The sequence below is a fragment of the Ictidomys tridecemlineatus genome, unplaced genomic scaffold, assembly GCF_052094955.1.
Source record: "Ictidomys tridecemlineatus isolate mIctTri1 unplaced genomic scaffold, mIctTri1.hap1 Scaffold_183, whole genome shotgun sequence".
In the NCBI taxonomy this organism is placed as follows: domain Eukaryota; kingdom Metazoa; phylum Chordata; class Mammalia; order Rodentia; family Sciuridae; genus Ictidomys; species Ictidomys tridecemlineatus.
In genome coordinates, this window is record NW_027521581.1 from 255,928 (window position 1) to 268,843 (window position 12,916).

General features: G+C 44.6%; 2 pseudogenes; both read right to left on the reverse strand.

The window, feature by feature from the left end:
* Positions 1-734: 734 nt before the first annotated feature.
* LOC144372884 (zinc finger BED domain-containing protein 4-like) lies at positions 735-4,186 on the reverse strand (annotated as a pseudogene).
* Positions 4,187-6,982: 2,796 nt separating this feature from the next.
* Positions 6,983-9,197, reverse strand: LOC144372888 (sodium/calcium exchanger 1 pseudogene; annotated as a pseudogene).
* Positions 9,198-12,916: the final 3,719 nt, after the last annotated feature.

Below are 12,916 nucleotides of genomic sequence, written 5' to 3' on the forward strand. Positions count from 1 at the left end.
CACACAGAGCTCCACTGCTCAGGAACACTGAGTCAGAGGTGCCAGATGCAGGCAATGGGCCCCCTGTTGCAATGCTCTGCTCTGCACCAGCTGAATCCTCAGCAGGGACACAAGGGACTCCCATCTCAAGGACTCAGGACGACAGTCTGGAACCTCTGAGAGAATGAATGGACTGTGCAACCCTGAATGCAAAGACTTGAAATGGAACATGCCTGCAACCGTGAACCACAACTACAAGCTCTGTGACAAGTACAGTTTTATTTTCAAACACTTCGTCTCTGTGGTAAACAGTTGGCTTCCAGAATATTCTCTCCATTCCTAGACACACGTTAGAACCTGCAGTTAAAACTGCTCAGTCAGGATGGCTTTGTCTCCATCTCCTATTTACAAGTTTCATTTCACAGCTACAAAAGTGGTTTTGTTGCAATTAAAGCAATATTTAACTAAAATATAGTACCTGATTCATGGTTTTTACACAATTGAATAAACAGTCTACAGGATAGAGTTGTTTACATCTTGTCTCCATTCTAATAAAACAAATTTCTGACCCATAACTTAAAAGAGATGTTGCAGTTATAAATTAAAACCTGATCCCCCACTTCATAACTGAGTAGACAGGCTGCGTCCAGTGGACTCCTCAACCCCTGCTACCTGGCTCGACAGGAGTAAGGCGTCTGTGAGGTTACCTTGCAGTGTGGCCTGGCAAGTGGCCCCAGATGCTAGCCTGATGTCTCACATGTCCCTATTGGGAGGGTCACAGCCCTGGAACAACAGCCAGCCAGCACTGCGGAGAGCATCTCTGGTCTGGCAACTCTGTCGTGAGTTCAATAATGAAAGTATATCAAGGGAAGATTCACTTTCAAAAATATAAGATTTTCAAAATGCTTCATCATGAGCTGGGGCTGGCAAAAGCTGCCGTTCTCCGTGAGTGTGCTGAACAGCTTTTCAAAGGGATGGTACTTGGGGGACAGCCCCAAAATCTGGTGGCCAAAGTGGACAGTCCAGGACAGGACGACCGCTTGAGGTTCCAGTAGGCAAGCAGGTCACAGCTGTGCTCCAATACCTCCTCCTCCAGGTAGGTGAGCACCATGTCTTTGGGCAGCCTCTCCCACCTGTCTCTCCTCTCCACCTTGGCCACCAGCGACGACAGGCTTTCTTCTCCACCAGTCTCTAGACCCGGCCCTGAGTCACAGCCATTGGAGACGGCTGTGCCCTCTGAGGTAGAATTTTATATTTTTAGCTCCCTGATTAGATCCTGCCTGTACTGCTCCACCTCCTCCTCTGTGAACAGGGAGGCTTTGTAGCGAGGTTCCAGCAGCGGGTCATGGAGGGTGGCGGACAGGTGGCTCACCATGACTTCTTTCAGCGACATCATCATAATGTCAATGCCTATCTTCTCCCCAAAGAGCATCTCGACCTTCTTGCTGAGGATGTGGATCATGGGGATGACCTGGCTTAGAGTGGACATGTAGGTACTCATCTCCAGGCTGGTGGTATCTAAGAGTTTCAGTGCATGACACATAGACTGCATGACTTCCCACTGGAAGCAGCTGATCAGCTCTCTGAAGTTGCACTCGATGGACATCTCCTTAATGACCCTCCTCTGCTCCAGCAGCCATTCCAGCATTTGCAGGGACTTGCTCCACCTGGACTGCACATTCTGGACGAGGCAGTATTGCTGCAGCTCTTACTCCCGCTGCAGTGTGGCCAGCTTCTCCCTGGCACTTGGGGAGTGCTTGGGCCGCTCACACAGCTTCTGGGAGGTACTCAGCAGGCTCTGCACCATCCTCTGGCTCTTGATGGCCTCACTTATGATCAGGTCCACCTTGTGGCTGAAGCAGGGCATGCTCGAGTGCTCCGCCTTGGTCAGAATCTTGCGATGCTCTGGTTGTTGGTGACCATGATGCCCGCTTGCAGGCCGATGGACTTACACCCAAGCTTCTCACCAGCACTCTAGCTGCTTCTGGATGCTGCCACCGCCATAGACACAGTCAATCTGCGATGTGTCCAAAAGCGCTGATCAGTGGTGGTCCTCTCAGTGTGGGCAGGCCAAGAACGCGAAGGTGAGCCAGTGGGCAGTGACGGTCAGGTACTCACAGGTCTGGGTACTCATCCGATGTGAAGTGGACCACACTGCTGTCAGCCTCCTTCAGCTGCTGTCAGAATCATCTGCTTAACATTGTCATACATGCCTGGGATAGCTGTCCTGGAGAAGTAGGGAGGGGAGTACAAAGATTACTGAGGTTTCTAGTATTTGAGCAGCCTGACAAAACCAACCGTTATCCACAAAGAAGTATGGCTGAGGTTAAGTGCGATCATTTCTGCTATCAGACTGGTGATTTTTTTTGGCAATTGAGTGAGAGTCATAAAACTTCTCACTGGGGTCATTGAAGGAGGACCTGCCCAACAACTCTGTGTTCAGTGGCCCCTTGATGCCTGGAGAGCTGGACAGGGTGGTCTTGGAGTGGACCTCTTCCTTGAGTACATACTGGAACCTCTGCAGGTGCCTCCGGAGGCAGCTGGAGCCCCAGGTTGGTGGGCTTCTTGCCCCTGCTGATGGTCCAGCTGCAATGCAGACACACCACCTTGGTGGAGTCCACAGAACAAAGGGAGAAGTGGTTCCACAGCTTGAGGTCTTCTTGCTGCTGATGGGAAACACCACTGGTGGTTCCTCCTGACCACTGCTAGGAGGCCAGGTATCTTAGAGGAGCTTTCTGCAGAAGCCAAAGTGGCAGCTAGAGAGTTTGCCAAACTGGCACCCAGGAAGCCCTTCTGGGCCCCGACCACCTTGGGGTGGCATCTGTACAGATGTTGCATCAAACAGCTGGTGCCCATATCCCTCTTCGTCCCCCCACTGATGACGCAGTCACAGTACAGGCACAGGGCCTTCAGACTGTCCATGGGGGCTGATGAGAAGTGGTGCCAGACTTCCGACTTCAGCCTCTTCATGACCTTCTTGTTCTGCTGGAAGACAGCACCAGGCTCACATCTCCTTGGGCTCTACCTGCTGGTCTGCTGCTTCTTAAGAGAGACGCCAAAGGAGGACTCGCCCACATCTTTGGAGGATGACAGAAGGGACACATCCCTGAGACGTGCATCCCTAGGCAGGTTCTCAGCCAGCCTGTCTGGGTACGAGGAGGTCGAGGGGCGCTGTTGGACCAGCTTTCCTGAAGAGGATGATCCGGGTTCCCCCTCTGTAGGCAACAGGGTGGGCAGCAGGGTGGGGAGGTGTGGGGTACAGAAGGGGGATACCCAAGCCATCCCCCGTTTTCCTACAGCATGATGGAGCCTTGCACTCTCCACATGTGCTGGATGAGCAGTTGGTGCCCAGGTCTTTCCGTTCTTACCCCTGCTGAACTCATGCAGTGCACACAGAAGGCCTTGGAGCTACCCAGTGGGGACAGGTAGAAGTGTTTCCAGATGACCAACCTCCTTCTGGCCCCCGTGCTCCTGGGAAGGCAAAGGCTTCTTTCCCTCATGCCCTCTGTGGTTCGCTAGTAGTGGAGCATGGCAAGGTGGGGGAAGATCCTACCTGGGCCTCCTCTCTGCTGTACCTCCAATGACCAGTACATCAGAGACCTCAGAAGAGACCACAGACATGGGCTCTTCCTGCATGTGGTCAGGGAATGGGATCGTAGCTGCCGTCTTCTGGGCAAGTCTGATGGGCAAGAGTGTGGAGCCCACATCCCCAATCTCTGCAGGCTGTGGTGGAAGCAGGAGTGAGGGTGACAGCAAGGAGGAGCCCAGGGACACACTTCAGTTCCCCTGCACTAGCTTGGTGGGGTGCGCAGGCCTCATGTGCCTCATGAGGCAGCTGGTGCTCAGGTCTTTCTCGTTCTTGCCCCTGCTGAACTCCTGCATGCAGTGCCTACATATTGCCTTAGTCTGTCCCAGAGGGAGATGGAGAAATGGTTCCACACTGGAGATTTCTTCCTGGAGCTGATGTGGCAGCTGGAGAGGAGGCTCTGGGTTACGGCTTCCATGGCCACACTGGGCTGCGTGCTGCTGTACTGGGGGAACAGAGCCCCATAGCCATCCTCCCTGAGGCACCACCAGCCTGGCCCTCCACCTGCTCCTCACATCCTCCTGCTCAGTCTGAAAGTCCACCCCTTCCAAACAGTGGCTGGGAACTGGATCATCTTCTTCCTCCTCTATTTTTGAACTTGTCATCAGAAACACAATCACCTTTTCCTCTGGGACTAGTGTCCTAGTTTTCTTCCACCAGGAACCATAACTACCCTAGCTCATTCCTCATGCTAGTGTCTCAGGTCAATGGAGAGCTGGTCTGAGTGCCCCTGTGCACATGCATCACCGTCACCCTTTCATAGCCATTCCATCTCTCGGGCTGCTCCTGTGAGTGCTCCACATGGGGCTCTGCTGCCATGTGCCTGGCCATGGGGACGCACAGGGGAGACTGGCTGCAGGTCTTGAAGACCGGGTCCCCACCACCTTGACAGCACCTCCTGCATGTCCCAGATGCACACAGGAAAGCTCACAGCAGTGGGACACCTCACAAAGCAGAAGCAATCCAGGGCCATCGCCTCCTGCGTCCTTTGAGAAGCACGCCTTGGTGCTCAACACGAGGCAGAGTTACCACCACCAAGTGAGAAGCTGAGAAGCAGGTGAGCCTGCTAAGACACAGCCAGCCACAGCCAGCAGCCTCCAGGGCCAGGAAGGGGCCTCCCACCAGGCACACTGGCCCCTGGTCAGCATGTCCTGGGTTAGCGTCACACTGCCTCGAGAGCTCAGAGCTGTGAGTAGAAGGGACAAAGGCAGGCAGGACAGGAAGGCAGAAGCAGACATTCATCCACATCTACCAGAGGTCCATGTCCCAGTTCTCACTCTGCAAACTCTAGGCAGGCCAAGGATCTGGGCGGCGCTGGTCTGTGCGCTGGGGACCCCTATTGGCGTGGCGCCCATTCTTTAGCTGCTTTGTCTGCCCCCAGCGCCCCTCCTGCTGGCTAGGCACCACAGCCAAGGACTTTGGCCCAGTAGCCTGAAATGCTGAGGTCCCTGCGCCCCTCCCAGGGACCCATGTGCCAGCGTGGGGGGCACCAATTAAATTTGATTTGTAGCTGCATTAATTAATTGGCCTTAACATTTTCCAGAACAGTTAATATTAAAGTTTGGAAGAACAAACAATATTTTGTAATAATTAGGACCACTGAAATAGTACCATTAAAGAACAATCATTAGCAGCATTTCACATTTATAGATATCACCTACCAAACCACAAATCAAATTAACATATTCCTGATTTGTTTTTTATTAGCTGTTAACTTTATACAGAATTCCTTGTTGAATTCCCTAATTGAATGTTGTTGAAAAGTTAAGATTAGTTGGCACGGATTTAGGATTTGTCATTGATTGTGCTTTCACAAAAGCTTGTGATAGCTGTTAATTTTATATAATTAAATATGTTTTTGCATTATAATTTTAAAATATTTTGCTGAGAATATGTTTTATCAGTGTTATTTCTGAAATACATATTTTCATTATAAAAGGGTCAGGTCAAAATAATTCAAATAGTTTATGTAAGAATATGAATAAATAGATCCAGACATCCTTATAAATTTAAATGGTATCTTCTACCCTAAAATTAAGATAAATGTTTAGGAATCCTTAACACCTTTACCTACAAACTAAAATGTTGATACACTTTAGACAAAAGCTATTAGGTGCTGGGACAGCAACATAATTTAACTTAGACAAAGAGTTAATATTTTAGTTTTGTCATACATTCATAAAGATTGTTGTTCCACTTAACTTAAAATGTTATTTTGGATTTAATTTTTTGTTAGAAAAATTGATGTATGTTGAAAAGAAATTTTTTTAAATGAGAATTTCTCTCATTCTTATAATCAAAGAAATCAATAAAGGTGGACTGCCACTTGTTCTCCCTCTTTGATGAGATTAGACTCTCTGTCTACCTTGATCAATAGATTTTTAAAATTAGGTAACTTTTAAATCCAAAGTTTTTGTACAAATCTTTTTATGGCACCATGAAAAGAATCACAAATTCCGATTTTGTGTACAGTATTAAACAATCAAACAAGGAGATTTTTCAAAGTAGTTAATAAAGCTCAGTTGTGTGAAGAGCCCTTATCTATATGTATGATAGGTTTTGAAGAAAGCTACTCTAAGATGAACTGTGCTGTGGCAGAAATATAAAATCATCCTTGAAGATAAGTTGGCTTGAGTCTACAGAGCCAACTTTATTGCAGCATGAAAAACTCCTTTTTGCTTGGATCTGACAATATTAACCTGGCATTGGACATGATCACCAAAGGAAAAAGGATCCATTAAAAAATGAGAGTAATGGATAAACTGCTAAGAAGCCAGCACAACAACATGTCTTTGATGATTTCTTTTGAAAGAAACATTGTACTTATCTTAACGTCACACGAAGACATGAATGTAATGAATGGACCTGTTAAGCATTAACAATGCTTACCAATAATAAAATTTTATTTAAAGTCAAGATACATCTTTAAAATTACAATTCCAGAAAGAAGCAGGGTTGGTCATTAAGTCATAATTAAACACTAGCATACAACCAGAAACATTGTACTGTCATAAAACCACAATGTCAGATGAAAACCACAGAAATAGTTCCACTCAGTCCTAGCATCCAGGAAATTCATTTTAAAGGTGTTCCTTTTTTGGGCTTTCCCAATTTGTACTCAGCAATGAAATCAGAAACCTTTTGTGATGTGTTAAACATTCATTTTCTGTATATATACTGTATGATCCTAAATAGAATACAGAATTTTCAACCCATCTTAAATGATCTGATAACTTACATCATATGCTTCATTTTATCATGGTCTACAGTGTATCAAATATATAAAAGGACAAAAGTAAAAAAGATCTCAATGTCAAATTAAGATCTGTGTCTAGTACATATTGATAGGTGACACCCAAGCAAGTACTGGTACTTTTGACAGTTGTCTTCCATAATAATTATTCTGTTCCTTTAATGCCATTTGGTTTAATAATATGCACATACTCTCACAGTCATGCACTCACTCACTCAACCATACACACAAATACATAAAAAGAACTTACACGATTTCATTGTTCTGGCATTCGAGCTCTCCACAAGTGTCCTCAAAGGCTCCCCTCCACCTCTGGCCCTCTCTTCGATGGTTTCATAGGGAATGATAACATTTCCTCGAGCTCCAGATGTTCTCAATACCTTCACCTCCATGATGCCAATGCTCTCATTCACGAGTCTCAGGTTCCTCAAAAGTAAAGATACCAGCATGGTTGTCATCAAAACTGGTTACCGTGGCCACGGAGGGTGATCTAAGGCAAGCAAGAGTGGAGACTGATTGGTTTTCAGGATGCCATCTTTGGAAGCCTCAGAAGATACTTTGACATTGCTGAGGTGTGCAAGAAAAATTTTACCCTCCTCAAAGCTGTCATCATCGATGATGCCAACTCTGATTTCCTTCTGGGTCTCACCAGGTTTAAGACCACAGTTCCTTCAGTGAGTTCATAATCAGATCCAGCATTGGCCATGTCCCCTCTGTTTCCTGAAGTCAATGAACACAGAGTTGGTCAAATCCACACTTCTGCAAATAATGGTAAGGACCACAGTACCACAGTTGTCCAGACACTGATATGTCCCCTGTTCAAAGAAGACCTTGCTCACTGGGTCACTTTTGGCCACTTCCATGTTGACTTCATGCATGCTGACAGTCTTCCTTGCTTGGTCAGCTACATGCCTCTTTAAAATGTTGCCAGCTCGGTCATCAGGCAAGTAGCTTGAATGTGATAAAATGCTTGGCTTTTTTGCTGCTGACTTAGGATTTCGTATTTGGCTAATTCTATTAACTGCTCTATTTCGTTCTCTGGATGTTTCTGCTTCAGTTCCTTCAGAATCCTTGCCATTTCTCCCTTAGTTTATTCATCATTTTGGTCCCTCTCTCACTGACCTCCAGAACCAGAGCGCCATCTAAGAAATTGTCAACCTGAGAGCTGACTACTTTTCCATCCATTTCAATTTTCGTTTTGGAAGATGGCTGGTCCCCCTTGTGTTCAGTGATTATTCCCCTCTGCTTGCCAGCCTGATACTGCTTGTAGACATACTTGTAAAACAGAAGCCTCCTATCTGCTACCCAGGCAAACACAACACAGAAGGGAAAGAAGAAGAAAGTTAGCAAAACGTCCCAGACCTCCACAACACCAGGAGAAATGAAAAGTGTAGGCGAAGATGCTCCAGGCTGCCATCACAAAGAACACATGCAGATGCTGAATCTTCCTCATCTCTCCATCAGGGACCACCTAAACACAAAGTGCAACGATGATGAACATGCTGAAGGCAGCACTTCCCACGATGGTGCTGGGCCCCAGGTCTCCTGCAGTGAAATACAGTGTAAGTGTACTTCAAAATTTAAGATCATCAATAACTGAAAGCAGAACCTTGGGAGCAGAAAATCCCAGGGCCATCACAGTCAGGTTGAACATAGTCTCATTCCAGATCCTCATAGTCATCTTGGTGGTCTTTCCATTGTTTTTCTTTATGGTTATTTATTTTTCTTGGGATGTGATGACTTCCATAAAGGACACAAACTGGTCAACAATGATAGAGACTCCCAGAAACATGTTGACAATAGCCCCAAAATACCCTGTAGCTCTAGCAATCTTGTCTCTGAAAGAATAATCTTGGGGCTACCAAATAGGCAAAAATCACCCTTTTCTTGTGGTAATATGAGACAGTACACTTGCTGGTATCATTTTCTCCTCTTTCCATTTCGGTCTCAGGAGTTATATGGTCCATATGGGAAAATAAGAAAGCCATCAGAGCTAACATATGAAATCTCATTGGAATCATGGGTGAGAGGCTTAACCAAGGCATGTTGTACAGGGAGATGACCAACTGTCCTGACATATTGGTAAAAAGAAGATGGGGCAGGGAAGGTAGAAAAATAATCACATCATTAGACCCAAATCCAAAGCATGATTAATACCTTTACATAAATTTCTGTATGTTTGACCATCACAATATCTCTGGTGAATCATCATTAATCTGATTCCATCAGTGATTAGGCAATGTTTTGTGAAATTTACAGTTTGATCTCTCTTTTGTGAATTTTCTACTTGTAGTTCCATTCATTGAGCAAGACCTATGACTGACTTCCAGGAAATGAAAAGTTCAATTTTAAGCCTGGCCTTATTAAGCACACATTTATGCATACTAATGGACAACAAGAAAGAAAAACAAGACTTTTGAAGCATTAAAAATAACCTCCTTGTTGCTAAAGCAGATATTTCTTTTAAATTTTGATTAGTACATTGTCTTCAAGGACATTTTTCATTGAGAAAACCACTTTATTAAGATTCATGCATTGAAACTGAGACTCTGAAAAACTCCTACCAACACAAGGCATGATGATGATGATCTTAAATTTTGAAGTACACTTACACTGTATTTCAAGAAATCACACCTTACGGCTCTAAACTTGGAAACAGATAAATCTCTACATTTGCCTGCAATCAAAGCTCAATGGTATTTGTTCTCAAGAGGAAAAAAAATTCCACTATAATGCAATATTTCCACACATTAAGTACAGGTTTTAAAAGCATGTTTTGATGAGAGCACATTTTCTCCTAATTTTTAGCAACCCAGAACTCCAGATATATTAGCAACTGGGCATCTGGTATTTCAAGAACACTCCTTTCTATTTGTATACATAGCCTGCTTCACAACCTGCAGGCTGACCCCAACAGAAAGGACAGATAACTGGGTCCAGGCCTAGTTGTCTGTAAGACCCTGGCAGGCTTTGAAATCTATATTACCAGCCATAAAATGTTCCTTCTCTGTGTCAGTGTCACACTTTCCATGGTCATTCCAAAACACACATTAGTTCTATAGTGGGCTCAAGAACGATGATTTCATCTAAATCAGCTTATTTGGCAAAGAAACAGAGACAAAGTGTGTGTGTGTGTGTGTGTGTGTGTGTGTGTGTGTGTGTGTGTGTGTGTGTAATATGAAGGGCTATAGGCAATTAGGGATAAGACAACAGAGTCATTGAGGAACACAGAGAATTGCAAGCAAAGTAGTGGACAGAATGACCACAGCCCTAAACTCAACCACCAACTCATGCAAAACTCAGCTCCGATCTCACATCACCTCAGCTTCCAGGACCTGGGGTTTAGGGGCTGGGGTAAAAGGGGTAGGGAATGGATGCTGAAGTCCAAGAAGGTCCACAACTCTCATCTGGACCTTTTCTTCTAGACCTAAGAATTCACCAGTGAATAAGAGAAAGTCTTGGTCTTCTAAGAGCTTATATTCTAATGGGGAGGAATAAATGAAGTATAAGGTGGTAACTGGCTTCAGGGGAGGCCAGTTATGACATCCATAGCACATGGATAGGAAAAGCATCCTGAGTCAGAACATAGCCCTGTGGCCTGAAAAAGTTAAAAGAGGAGCTGGATGAGATGCTCCCATAGCTCCATGCTGCCTGAGAGCCACCCACGTTTGTCTATGTTTGTTGCTGATGGCTTGCACTGAAAACTGCTCCAAGGTCCCAGGAGAATCACCATGGTCAGCACATTCTGGAAGATCCTCAGAGATCCCACCATGGCCTCAAGCCCCTTGTAGCTCATCACTATTGGGAGATAACCTTCTTTTGTATTTCTCCCATACTGAAGAAGACCAGGAGAGGGTAAAAGGCTGGCAAATGAAAGAAACACATTTACAAAGCATGCAAGAGTTCATGGTCAATGTGTGTCTGCTTGTTCAGCCATTACAGGGCTTGGGTGGATTATGAGATCCCTGCTTAAAACAAGATGACCTTCCACTGGCCTGCAAGAAAAATAGAGGAGATTTAGTTCCAACTCTCTTATGCATTCATTTACTCCATAATTTATGTGCGCTTAGTATGAAATTTAGAATGACTCACTAGGCTCTCTTCTAAACCTAAGAATTCATCAGTGAATAAAACAAAGTCTCTGTCTTCTCAGAGCTTACATTCTAATGGGGAGAAAACAAAGTAATAAATGAAATATCAGGTGGTAAAAAGTACTACAGTGTGGGAAGGGCAGAATCAATCTAAGGAAGACTGTGTGTGTGTGTGTCTGTGTGTGTGTGTGTGTGTCTGTGTGTGTGTGTGTGTGTGTGTGTGTGTGTGTGTGAATGCATACACACATACAGCAGCATGATTTTACAGTAGATGGTTAAGGAAGGCCTCTCTGATAAAGACAACATTTGAGCAAAGTCCTGAAGGAAGCAAATGGTCAACCTTGTGGAAACTGCAGGAAGAGTATTACAACAAAGGACAAAGGTAATGGTGATGGTAATGGTGCTTGGCACATCCCAGAACCACAGAGAAACCAGTGTGGAGGAAGGGCTGTGCAGGAGTGGAAATGCAAAGGGAATGGATCATGGGGCCACTGAGTCCACTGAGGTACTGGCTTTGATGAGGAGAGAGACAGGAATCTCAGGGGGTTCTGATCATAAAGTAATATCTAGTTTTCCTTTCAGAACAGGCTCTCTCCTGGTTCAGTGGAGATATTGCAGGGGATGGGAGGAAACAAGGAGACCAGCTCATGCCTACTATATTGAGATCTGATTTCTAAACAATCCCAATGCCTAGCAGGTATTCAAAAATCAAAGAGCAGACAGCTAACATTTAAAAAGGGGTAGTTATCCTTTTAGTAGTCTTGCAACTTAAAATGGCTTGGAGACTGATAAGGATCAAAAAAGGTAAAATATTTGTAACAAATAACAGTAGTGAACAGAGAGAGTAAACCCTGAAGAAAGATTCAAACCTGTGTCTGTCTCCAAGCCTGATATAATTAATCACTCCTTCAACTCACTGCCAAATTCATCATTCTATTTTTCAAATTTCAGCCAAAATAAACTTGCTAAGGATCAGATCTGACACTATGACTCTACTTAAAACTCTTTGTTGGCTCTCTTTTTCCTCATGCCCTGTGGTCAAAACCCTCAGTAGTAAGCTCAAGATCCTTAATGATCTAACCTCTGTACTCCTGAATGCAGAAATACTTTTGATTCCTAAATAAGGCACTTTTTTACCTTTTGGCCTTTGCAGACTATGTTCTTTCCTCTAAACATTTTTCTTCTTACAATCAAGGTTCAAAAAAGTATAACAAATCACAGTCAATTTCTTGAGAGACCGATATTGGGTTCTTTTCATAAATCTATTATAGATATCGTGCTAAATTATTTACATGTATCAGTTATAGCTAATATTTATAATAACAAGCATTTTTGTATCACACAACTTTTAGTGTTTGTATTTCCATTATGATCTTTGTAAACAGCACCTCCTGGAGTTGTGTAGTGGGCAATACACTAAGCCCTATCCAGTATATACTATTAGCTCATTTACAAAGTGGAATAACTGAGGTATAGACTAGTTAAGACCTTGTTGAAAATCATACAGATAGCAAACTTCTGAGTTAAGATTCACACCCTGTCTACTTCCATTAACTGTTCCATTAGGTCATCCCTGATAGTTGGTGAAGTAATGCTGGACAATTGTTGGATTTGGGCTTGAATTAGTCCATTGGAAAGCCTCTTGACTTCTAAGCAGGTTAGAAGAACTCAGTTAGCAATAGTCTTGTGGAAGGTTTCCAACAGCCTGGCTTTTATCTTATGGATTAGAGACTCAAGCATCAATGACTGTGGTATGTAGCATGAGAGCTGGCATGTTCCTAGAGACAGCAGCCCTATGCTTCCTGCCCTTTAGCAACTGCCTGGCAACCTTTTCCTGCATGCACAGTCAGGGCACTCTCTTAGTTTGGCCATAAAAAGGCCCTACCCTCCATCTCTGCCCTAGCCCACATCTCACAATGTCTTCTTAGCCAAATGAGGACCAGATGTGTAAAAATGCATGGATCAGTAAAAATCCATTGTCATTATTGGGGAAAAAGGAGAGGGGCT